This window comes from Vanessa tameamea, chromosome 26 (genome assembly GCF_037043105.1).
Source record: "Vanessa tameamea isolate UH-Manoa-2023 chromosome 26, ilVanTame1 primary haplotype, whole genome shotgun sequence".
NCBI lineage: Eukaryota > Metazoa > Arthropoda > Insecta > Lepidoptera > Nymphalidae > Vanessa > Vanessa tameamea.
The window spans coordinates 1,012,486-1,023,592 of NC_087334.1; the positions used below are offsets into that span (position 1 = coordinate 1,012,486).

At 31.6% G+C, this 11,107-nt stretch overlaps 1 protein-coding gene across 1 annotated transcript in view; it reads left to right on the plus strand.

Moving 5' to 3' along the window:
- Window positions 1–11,107, plus strand: part of LOC113393159 (protein lethal(2)essential for life-like) — a 206,259-nt gene that overhangs the window by 133,452 nt on the left and 61,700 nt on the right. The gene's annotated exons all lie outside the window — the stretch shown is intronic.

The following is an 11,107-nucleotide window of genomic DNA, read 5'->3' on the forward strand; positions in this document are numbered from 1 at the left end:
AATTCTAAAAAAAATAGTGTTCTTCGCAGCTCGGATTTTGAAAAAAAAAAAAAAAACATTAAACAAATGTAATCATGAAGGTTTAAATTATGAATGATTATTGTGATTGCTCGATGGTCGGATATCACGACATTGGCAATAACCGAGTGACATACTTATTTAAATTTATTTTTATTAGATGCCTATATTCATTATTATAATATTCCCTCGGGACTTAATGTATTACTATGTCATGAAAGGTTAACCTTTAAATGGTTGCCTAAGTTATTACAGCATTAAATATCCGCAGAGCGGCAATCACGACTTTGAAAGTGCTTAGGAAACGTTTCGCAATCGTGTAAATGTTTTGTTGTTTTATGATATATAACATCAGATACCGCTGTGGCATACATGCGAATCCTTAGTAAAATATAATGTATTTTAACTCACTGGAAAACTAATTGAAAACTTTCAGAAGCGGCTTTACCTTTTGGTCTTACGTATATTTGGTATGGGAACATACTTTTTTTATGTCATTAGTGGCAAACAACAACTACTATAATGACAATGCTGACAATGACCCTAATTTAACGACAAAAAATGTTTTCGTTTGCAAGCTATAACTCTTATATCGAATCGAATGATTACGTTTATTTTTTTAGAATTAAATAAATAAAAATTTTAATTTTCTACCTTAATATACTTACCTAATTTCAATAATTAATAAGAAATATATATACTTGATGATAGGGTTTTGTGCCCACTCATCAGACATACCGCCCAACAGCAATAGTCACTCAGTGTTTTTGTGTTTCGGTTTGAAGGATGAGTAAGTCAGTGTAACTACAGACACAAGGGACATAACATCTTAGTTCCCGACAGTGGTGGCCCATTGGCGATGTAAGGTTAATGTTTCTTACAGCGCCATTGTCTATGGGTGCAGGTGACCACTTACAACTAGGTGGCCCATTTGCTCGTTCGCCTAAGTATATCATAAATATATAATATATATATATATATATATATAATATATATATATTTAAACAGATTTTTCACAAAAACAAAAGCTAATATATTATCAAGGCCGTATTACAAATAAAACCTACAAAAGGAAAATAGAATTAAATGAAAAGATAAAACAGGTACCTACACAATAAAATATGCACACATACTGTCTTCCACGCAACTTCAACTTTGCAATAAGCAACGTAATGAGTTCTCGTGATCAATTTCAATGACGATCAATTCGGTGACGGCGCCCAATCTCAGTGAAGACTCGCCAATTCTCACAAGAAAAAGATAAATTAATTGTTTCTTAGAAATAGTTCCGATGTTTGGTGGCCCGTTGTCTTTGGGCGGTATTTACCTTGTGATAAATTTCCAATACTAATAAATGAATGATTTTGTAGAAATGGTTGAAATTAATATGAAGGATTAATAATGTTGCTTATGCTTACTACAAATGCTAGATGTCAGATGCTACACATCATAGGTATGCGGTTATTGTAGGTTATATTGTAAATCAAATAATGTAGTTTAATTATTTGATTTACTTTGGTTTTATATTCACATATTATTTTTATTTTCTTAATGTATTACATGCGTATGCTACATCACTTATATAAATAAAAAAAAAAAAGCAAGCGAACTTTACAATAACCGCATACCTATGATGTATAACATTTGACATCTAACATTTGTAGTAAGTAAAGCAACATTATGAATCCTCTCGGGAAATGAGTTAGTACCATCTGACGTTTAACGAACCGCGCGCCCTCATTGGTCAAATCGAGCACCGCGCGCGCTCATTGGTCAAATCAAATAGCGCTCATTCCCGCTTCATGTTACACACTTTCGTCCCTTATCACGATATCACTCCCACATATTACAGAAAAGCGAGACGAAAGAAAAAAAAAAAAAACAGGCAAAGGTACCGCATCCACCAAATCAAATGACGTAATGGGCAGTACAAATAATGAGTGACAATCTTTATACAGCTGCTCTCAAATTGTAAAGGTCGTCCGTGTCTAGATCATTACATAATCTATCTTTATAGACAAAAGACAATAGATTTTTGTTCTATTGATCGAACGTTTTCTGTTTTGCTTAAAGAGGAAGTTCGAGCGTCGATTTATATTAAGGTATATTTATACATCCATATACTTGATGGTCAGGTTTAGTGCAAGCACGTCAGGCAAGGCATCACCAAATAATCACATATGCTACCAGTTTTAGTGAGTGACCCAGTGTAACTACAGATAAACGGGGCATAACATTTTAGTTCCTAAGGTAGGTGACGATTATTAGACTAGTTTTCATGCGCGGTTTCGACCGCGTTTTAGAGTTTTAGGTTTAAAAAGCCTATATCCTACCTTCGGGTTCAAATTTCATAACAATTTTTATCAAATTCGGCCCCATAATTCCAGAAAGCATAACAGATAGAGTTACTTTCTAAAGATTAGTCAAAAAATTTGTTAATTTAAATTTTACAGAAGACAGTAATCACTTAAACAAATGATTAAAAGTATATCAACAAAATTGTGATCTCTTGACGCGAAACAGATCGTTTGATTATTCCACCAGATGTCATTTATGCTTGTATACTCGGAACCTGACATAACATTATGCAATATAAATAATTCAGATATGATAAAATGGTCATGATTATAGACCATTTGCGCTCGCGTCACCTGCTCACCTATTATAAAATTATATACTAAGCGTATCCTTTGAGTTTCTTATCGTTTCTTCTAGAAATCTCTTCTATAATTCCTGATAGATATAAATTATTTTATTTCATACATGAATTATTTTTGAATGATTCAATAGTGATATTTTTATTTTTTTTGTTATTATATCGGTAGGCGGACGAGCAAATGGGCCACCTCATGGTAAATGGTCACCACCGCCCATAGACAATGGCGTTGTAAGAAATATTAACCATTCCTTACTTGGGAACCAAGATGTTACGTCCCTTGTGCCTGTAGTTACACTGGCTCACTCACCCTTTAAACCATGATGATATATCAACTAAAATTGAACATATTATTATTTTTAACTAGGTGTCGCCAGCGTATTCGCTCGCTTTTTAGGGATCGATCGTCAGTTTAGCCACAAAAAAGCCTTTGTCCTTCCTAGGATTATCAGATAGACATACTTATTTTCGCATTTATAATATTAGTATTTGAATTAGTTGGTTCGAGAAACAGTTCCCTATAACATCATGTTATTATTGGAACCCCCTTAATATTTTATGGTAACGTATTCTGAGTGGGATAACTTTTGCTAAGGAAAAATGTTATCACTTTATACTAGAGTTTAAACCCAAGACTTCGTATTCTTTGAGCCATCACATATCCCTTATAAAAAAATAGAGTACGTAGACTTTCGAAGAAGTTTTTTCCAAGAAGGGTTGCCCAGATTTGAGTTTCCGACTCCGCAAAGTCAATAATTCATTCTTGGGGTAAGGTATCCGTTTCTATAATAATATTCCGCAGACATTTTTAACTTTGCCGTTTCATAAATTCAAATCATTTGTAAAAAATACACTGATAAAGAAGGCATATTATTCGATGAAAGATTATAAAGATGACAAAAAAGCGTGGAGGTAATGCTTGTTGACTTCCAGGCAGGATATATAATTGTATTTAACTAACATTATTGTATTTTTAGATGTTGAAGAAGAGTAACTACTGAGTTTCTTGCCGGTTCTTCGCGGTGGAATCTACATTTCGAACCGGTGGTAGCTTTACTTAATATAGTTTGTTAAAAGACGATTCAAAAGTTCTTGTAAATGCCTACTTGAATAAAGTATATTTTGCTTTTGAACCCGTAACGTTACGATTAGATCCGCGTTTCTCTATCCACTAAACTACCTTGGCTTACGACACAAGACAGAATACGACAGATAGAATAAGAAATAGTGCATCTTGTTTGTTCATTAATTATTCCTTTAATTACTACACGAGTTTACAACGTGTCTTTTTATAATTTTTAATCACAAAAGTAATTATCCTTTTAGACGTTTTAATTGTGTGTACAAAGTACTGTGATTCTTAGGGTTCCTTGTGGATGAAAAAACTATTTTTGATGTTGATTTTCTTGAATATATTACTAACATTTCGTCATCGGTCCCTTTGTCTGTTTCTTATAAGATGAATGAATGTAGTTATTTCATATACTTTATGTGATACAAATTTTGGCGCGCTTTCGTGCCGACTCGTATGCTTTTACGACAAAGGGTATGTTCTTACACCGTCTTATCTTTGCGTAATATCTTTTGCGTGCGTAATCCATATTCTTGTTGATATATATAGTAAGTAAACTAATAACTTGAGTATAAGGATTAGAGTCTATTCCACTACGCTGCTCTAATAAATGTATTTAACTTATTTTTTTCTTTTGTCAATAATTGTATTATTTGAATTTAATTTATTTTCTTAGTCTAATAACTCAAATGGATGAATATATTGTTGTTAGTTTAATGGTTATAAATATTCAATGTTATTCAGATAATTTAAGTATTAATGTTACATAATTTCAATTTATTTTAATTTATATATTAACTGTAATTTATTAATTTATGATTATTATATAAAAGAGCACCAGATTGATTTAATATAATTGTTACGAGCATGCCGTGTACACATGCTTAGGAATGTAATCTAGCTCAAAATTGTGCAAGTCATTTTAATGTATGTCTGGTTGTATTCTGTTTGTGTACTTACGAATAAATAAATAAATAATATCGAAACCAACCGCCAGGCAAGAGATGACCACACGAAAAATCAGTAGTGCTTCACTGGATTTGAACGCGTAATCATCGTTTAACATTCAAGTGTTGTATGTCTGCTTTTTATAAGTAAATGATATACGATTAAGGTGTACTTTAAAGGACAAACTGAGATTCGATGTAGATTTAGTTCCTAGTTACACTTCGTATCGTTTCCTGGAAGCATTTCCTGTTCTGTATCTGTACTTCTTGTTTAGTTTATGAACGGATAAAATATTAATTATAATCATAATATGCTCTATTTAAGGAACTAATTATTTCCTACCGCTTATTAATTTTTAATGAACCAATTTTTATTTTTTATTCATTAAGTAGGCGGACATTGGAGCTGCTAGAAATATTAACCACTTAACTCCCTTCCTTACTTCGCCAATGCGCCACCAACCTTGGGAAAATCGTCCGTTATGCCTGTAGTTACACTGGCTCACTCACCCTTCAAACCGAAACACAACAATACCTAGTATTGCTGTTTGGCAGTATAATATCTGATGAGTGGGTGGTACCTACCCAGACGCGCTTGAGGAAAGCCCTACCACTACATAACATAGAAATATTTGATTTGTTTTTCTAAACTAACTGTAGCGTATTACAATCGCAGATTTAGAGATATATATATTGATTAAAAAATTATCTATAATAATAGTCTTAAGCTGACTAGCGACATATACAATTTATTAACGGGACTAAAAAACTCAACGTAGAGATATTAAAGTAGCCATTCAATACGTTTTATCGCTCATTGAGTTCGTCACAACGCATTACGACCGTTTAAACACGCTTTAAATTAGCTTCACTTCACTCTATAGACTATAGCTATATTAAATAATGTCTGTATGTATGTAAAGACTGTGGGTTTAAGTTCGGGCAAGGCGGTTAAGGTAAACGTCGTGGAACTGAATAGGTCGTATTAAAATCTGCCAAATATTTATACTCTATTCCAACCAAGTGAGGAGAAAAGCCAAATAAACAACATTTGACACCAAATTGACACGATATCATTGGTAATCAAATCAAATCAAATCAAGTTTATTCAAGTAAACTTCACAACGTAGCGTTTTTAAATCGTCAATATTAAAATACTACCACCGTTTCGGAACGCAGCCTCCAGCGAGAAGAAACGGCAAGAAACGCGCCTAGTTGCTCTTTTCAAATAAACAGATTTACAATGCTGTTTTTTTACAATAATTAGTGTCCTGTGATGGAACCCAAACCTAAATCCAGGCGGTTTTTTTCCAAAAAGTAGTCTTTTAATGAATAATAAGACTTATTTATTAATTTAGTCTTAATAAACTTTTTAAATTTCGTAAATGGTAAATTGGTTACATTTCCCGGTATCTTATTATATGTGCGTATACCATTGCCCAAAAACGTTCTCTTACCTTACCGTATGCAAACGGAAAGTAGGGGCTACAAGTTTATTCTTATTTCTTGTAGTAATAGTATGTATATCAGCTTTTATGGAATACTTTTGTATATTCTTCTGTATAAACATTATATTATCATAAATATATTGTGAAGCAGGCGTCAATACACCTATTTCTTTAAATTTTTCGCGTAATGATGTCCTACAGCTAATATTGTTCGGATAGCTCTTTTCTGCAGAATAAATACTATCGGCTGCATTATCCCATAACAACATTCCATATGACATAAGACTGTGAAAATTACTAAAATAAACTAGTATAGCAGTACTTATGTCCGTGAGTTTTATTATTGTTTTTATTGCATAAATGGCACTACTTAGTTTCCCTGCTAGGGCATACAAATGGGTGCCCCACTGAAGTTTGGAGTCAAGGGTTATCCCTAGAAAGGCCGTCGACTCAACAAACTCAAGCCTTTCATTATTCAAAATGACTGCAGAAGAATTTGATTTGACATTTGGCAGAGAAAACAAAATACATTTAGTCGTTTTGCATTTAGTACCAAATTATTTATGTCAAACCAACCAAGAACCCGCGACAGAGCACTGCTTACAACGACATAGTTGTTTATTTTTCTGTCGAGTTTAAAAATAAGGGATGTATCATCTGCAAACAGTACAATGTCGCAAGTCTTATTTACAAAATAAGGTAAATCATTTATATATATTAAGAACAGGAGAGGTCCTAAAATTGAACCCTGTGGTACACCCATTTGCGCCAGAGCGCCATTTGATTTTGCACCGTTAACAAAAACCTTCAAAACTCTTTCATTAAGGTAGGAGGAAATGAATTTCAATGCAGGGCCCTTGATTCCATAATACTTAGGTTTTTCTAGAAGAATATCATGCCTAACGCAATCGAAAGCTTTTGATAAATCGCAAAAAACACCAATAGCATTTTGTGACTTCTCCCACGCATCATAAATGTGCTCAACAAATGCTATACCCGCATCAGTAGTCGAGCGACTTTTAGTAAAACCGAACTGTTAAGAATGCAATGAATGCTTATTCGAGTTAAAGTATAACAACAATTGATTAAACATGATTTTTTCAAATATTTTACTTAATACTGGCAAAATAGAGATCAGTCCATAATTGTTGCGGTCATTTTGTTCACTGGACTTAAATAATGGCATTACTTTAATTTTAATAGATCTAGGAAAATACCAGATAGTATATACATTTATTTATTTATTTATTTTTAAGGGTTAATTGCCCTGCATCAAACTTCATTCTGCCTGTCTCTGAACTTATAATATCCCAAGTAGTTTTCATTTTATTTTTAGATTTTAAAATTATAGTTTTAATATGCAACGAACGAGCTGTTTGACAAACTTTTTTAAATAACTTGGAATATTTTTTAACAAAATTGAGAAATTTATAATTACGATTATATTTCTTAAGTTCATATAGCTCATATAATTTATTTCGACTTATATAGATACCGGTAGTGGCCCAGTCTGAGAACTGTATTTGATCGTTTAAATAAAAAGATTTTAACTGATATATTTTATTAAATTTGTTTTCAATTAATTTTAAAAGTGAATTATATAAAAAGTTGGGATCGTTTGAGCTAAAATTAAAATTTCGAAGGTTACATTGTATAGCGTTATTGAAGGTAATTAAACCTTTTAAAGTAATTGGCCTACAAGTGATTTTCCGTTTCTTTTGTTTTTCTTTTATACCTATTGACACCGTTTGGCCACAGTGATCCGATGTTAGGTTTGACAAGATTTCCTTATTGACGGCCTCACAATTACAAAACACGTTGTCTATACAGGTTGTGGAAGTAGCTGATATTCTTGTAGGTTCAGAAAACATTTTATTTAGGTTAAATGACTGAAATAAATTTATGAACCTTGTACTTATGGAAGATTGCACTAAAATATCAATGTTAAAATCTCCACAAATAACAATATTCTTTCGCCCGATTATTATTATATTAGATTAGATTATTTAACTGATAAACTGTCTCCATATAAAATTATAATATTAGAATTTTCATTGTATATAATTAATTGTGAATTTGCGAAAAAAAGGGCGTTTTGAACGTCGACGAAACTGTTATTGGAATTTTGGAACTAAAATTAAAGTGGACATATGTAGTTAAGTGTAATAGTGTATTATAAATAAAATAAAATAAACTCTTATTAGTGCACAATATATCTGAGTTATTAGCAAATCGCATGAAATACGTAAATCTAAGGTTTGTTTATCTTTTTTCCTACTTCAATTGGAATCGGCTATATAGGAGCAGCTTGGTGTTATAAACTTTATATCATCTCAAAAAGAGGACCTTAGACATTTGTCGGTTCTCTCGAAACTCTAATAATATTGATTTTACTTTGCCTTTGTCATTAAGGAATGATGGATAGAGCCAGAGTGTGGAACTCTACAATGGCCTACAGACTTCTCTTAGATTATTATTTGTATAATCTAGATAGTGTCGCAAAACAAAACAACTAAAACAAATGAGCCAACTTTGTTATGATGGTGTGCGTGACAGCTACGCTTGACACTCGCCGAACGTCATACTACTTTACTAGTGTGCGTGTTCTAAGCAGCAAAGTGTTGAACACGATTTTTTTCGTCTTGTTCTCAGCTTTGACAGTCTAGTCATATAAAAAAAAATCAAAGACTATTTCAATGGTAGCTGTAAAAATAAATAAAATAATTAAAGGTTAATTTACATAATTTGACATTGACATATCATTGGTCCGGATCTAAAATATTAATCTGTTGTATTGTATACTATTAATCTTTTTTTTTTTTTTTATTTATGAATAACATTACAATTAGGTACGTACTTATTCTATGAGTACAAGCCGCTAGGCCGAGCCTGTGTCTTAAACGTTATAAAAAGGAAATTGTATTCAGGCAAAACTACTAAACTAATTAATATGGAAATTTCTTGTCAGTTTAGCTTAATAGTTTCAGATTATAAAGCGTATAGATCAGTTGACGTATGTTTAAGTCATTGGTTGTAAATATCTCGGGATTAAATCCTCATTATACCCGTGCGAAGTAGGGACAGGCAGGTACTGTCATTCCCACGCGAACTTTCTTCACAGTAACTAGATTTTAAGGTTCTCTATGCCGAATGAGAAAACCATTCGCAAAGAACTTTCTAGACATAAGAAAGTTAGGCACTGCAACACATGAACGCATAAATTATGTAAACGTAAATGACGTCATTGTTTCAATGTGTCATCGAAGTAACCTATTACACGACTGCCCAAAAAAGGAGTGTAATGTCTTCTAGGTAAAGTCTAGGTAGGTATGTTTCTTTATTTTATAATAAGTTATAAATGAGAAAAGAGATTTGGATGTAGATGTTAGAATCCTTACATCATCCTGAGTGACACTGTCTAAAATTTAATTAATTCAGAATAGTTTGTTTTTAATATTTTTTATAAAGCTTTATATTTTCGGAAGAGATTGCTACTTAGCGATAAGGTCGCCAAAAGTGTACGCTTCTTTTATATAGTCTGTATCCATGTTTTATCTATGTTCTCTTTGTGGTGAACAATAAATGTATAAAGTAAAGTAAAGTATTTAAACGCTCTAATTTCAGAAACTGACAGTATTCTTTATTACGGTATTTGCGTCAGATAGTACGTTTATTAAGAAAGGTTATAATGTTTGAAACGTTAATCGCCCATCCACATTGCAAGCTGTATAAAGACCGGTCACTCTGTAAAAGTATAATAATATAAAAATAAATGATTTATATAAAAATACTAGTAATTATTTTTAAAATTAGTTATTTATTGTTTATACAGTATAATTATCCGGACGATGGCCGCTCAATCAAAACATTAACAACTGACTGACTATTGTCTATAGCCTATTCCAATGCAAGTAGGAAAAAAGATAAACAAACCTTAGATTTACGTATTTCATGCGGATTGCTAATAACTCAGCTATATTGTGCACTACTGAGAGTTTATGATTTATCTTTATTTATAATACAACACTAATACACTGAACTACTTATTTACACTTCAATTTTACTTCAATAATTCCGATAACAGTTTTATCGATATTCAAAACGCAATTTTTTCGCAAATCCATAGTGAATATCATAGATAAATCAAGCTCTCGACCAATGATATCGCTTCAATTTGCTGTCAAATATTGTTTATTTGGCTGTTCTCCTCATATGGTTGAAATAGAATATATGAATTTACATAATATATGTACCTATGTATGTGTGTTTTATAAAAGAATAATTTCAAAAAAGGTTTTTCTTTTTTATCTTTATTACCAATCAATAATTTCTTAATGTTCATAATGTATATACCTAATACGTTATGAAATAAATCATTGTGTGCATGTATATTTCTCAAATTCATTATAATATAATTATGTTATTACTTGGTGGTAGGGCTTTGTACGAGCCCATCTGATTACCAGTCACTCATCATAATTATATTTTACCGCTCAAATTTTTATTTTTGTGAAAATAATTGCAAAGAGTTCGACTTATTACGAATAAGCAGCAAAGCAATTCATTCAAAATATTTCGTGTTCAAAATTCGAACGTGAATGATTTTAATTTCAACACAAACGCTAGTTCATCGAATAAACCGTCACTGGCTATCGCAGTTCGCGATTCGTACACATAATAATACGAAAGAGTTTTAAGGTCCCGTAAGTCGATGACCCTTTTTATAACATATAGTCAAAAGTGTAAATATAACTAATATTATAGGTTTTTAGTCATAGATTACTATTATTATATTTTTGACCAAAATTATATAGCAAAAAATTAATATTTTTAGTATTAATCAAAAAATATCACATCTTAGATATTTAGATAAAACATCATAAGAACATGAAAAACCAAATATTATATCATGAGATATAAAAAATATACACAATATATTAATATAGATTATATGTAACATTGAGTA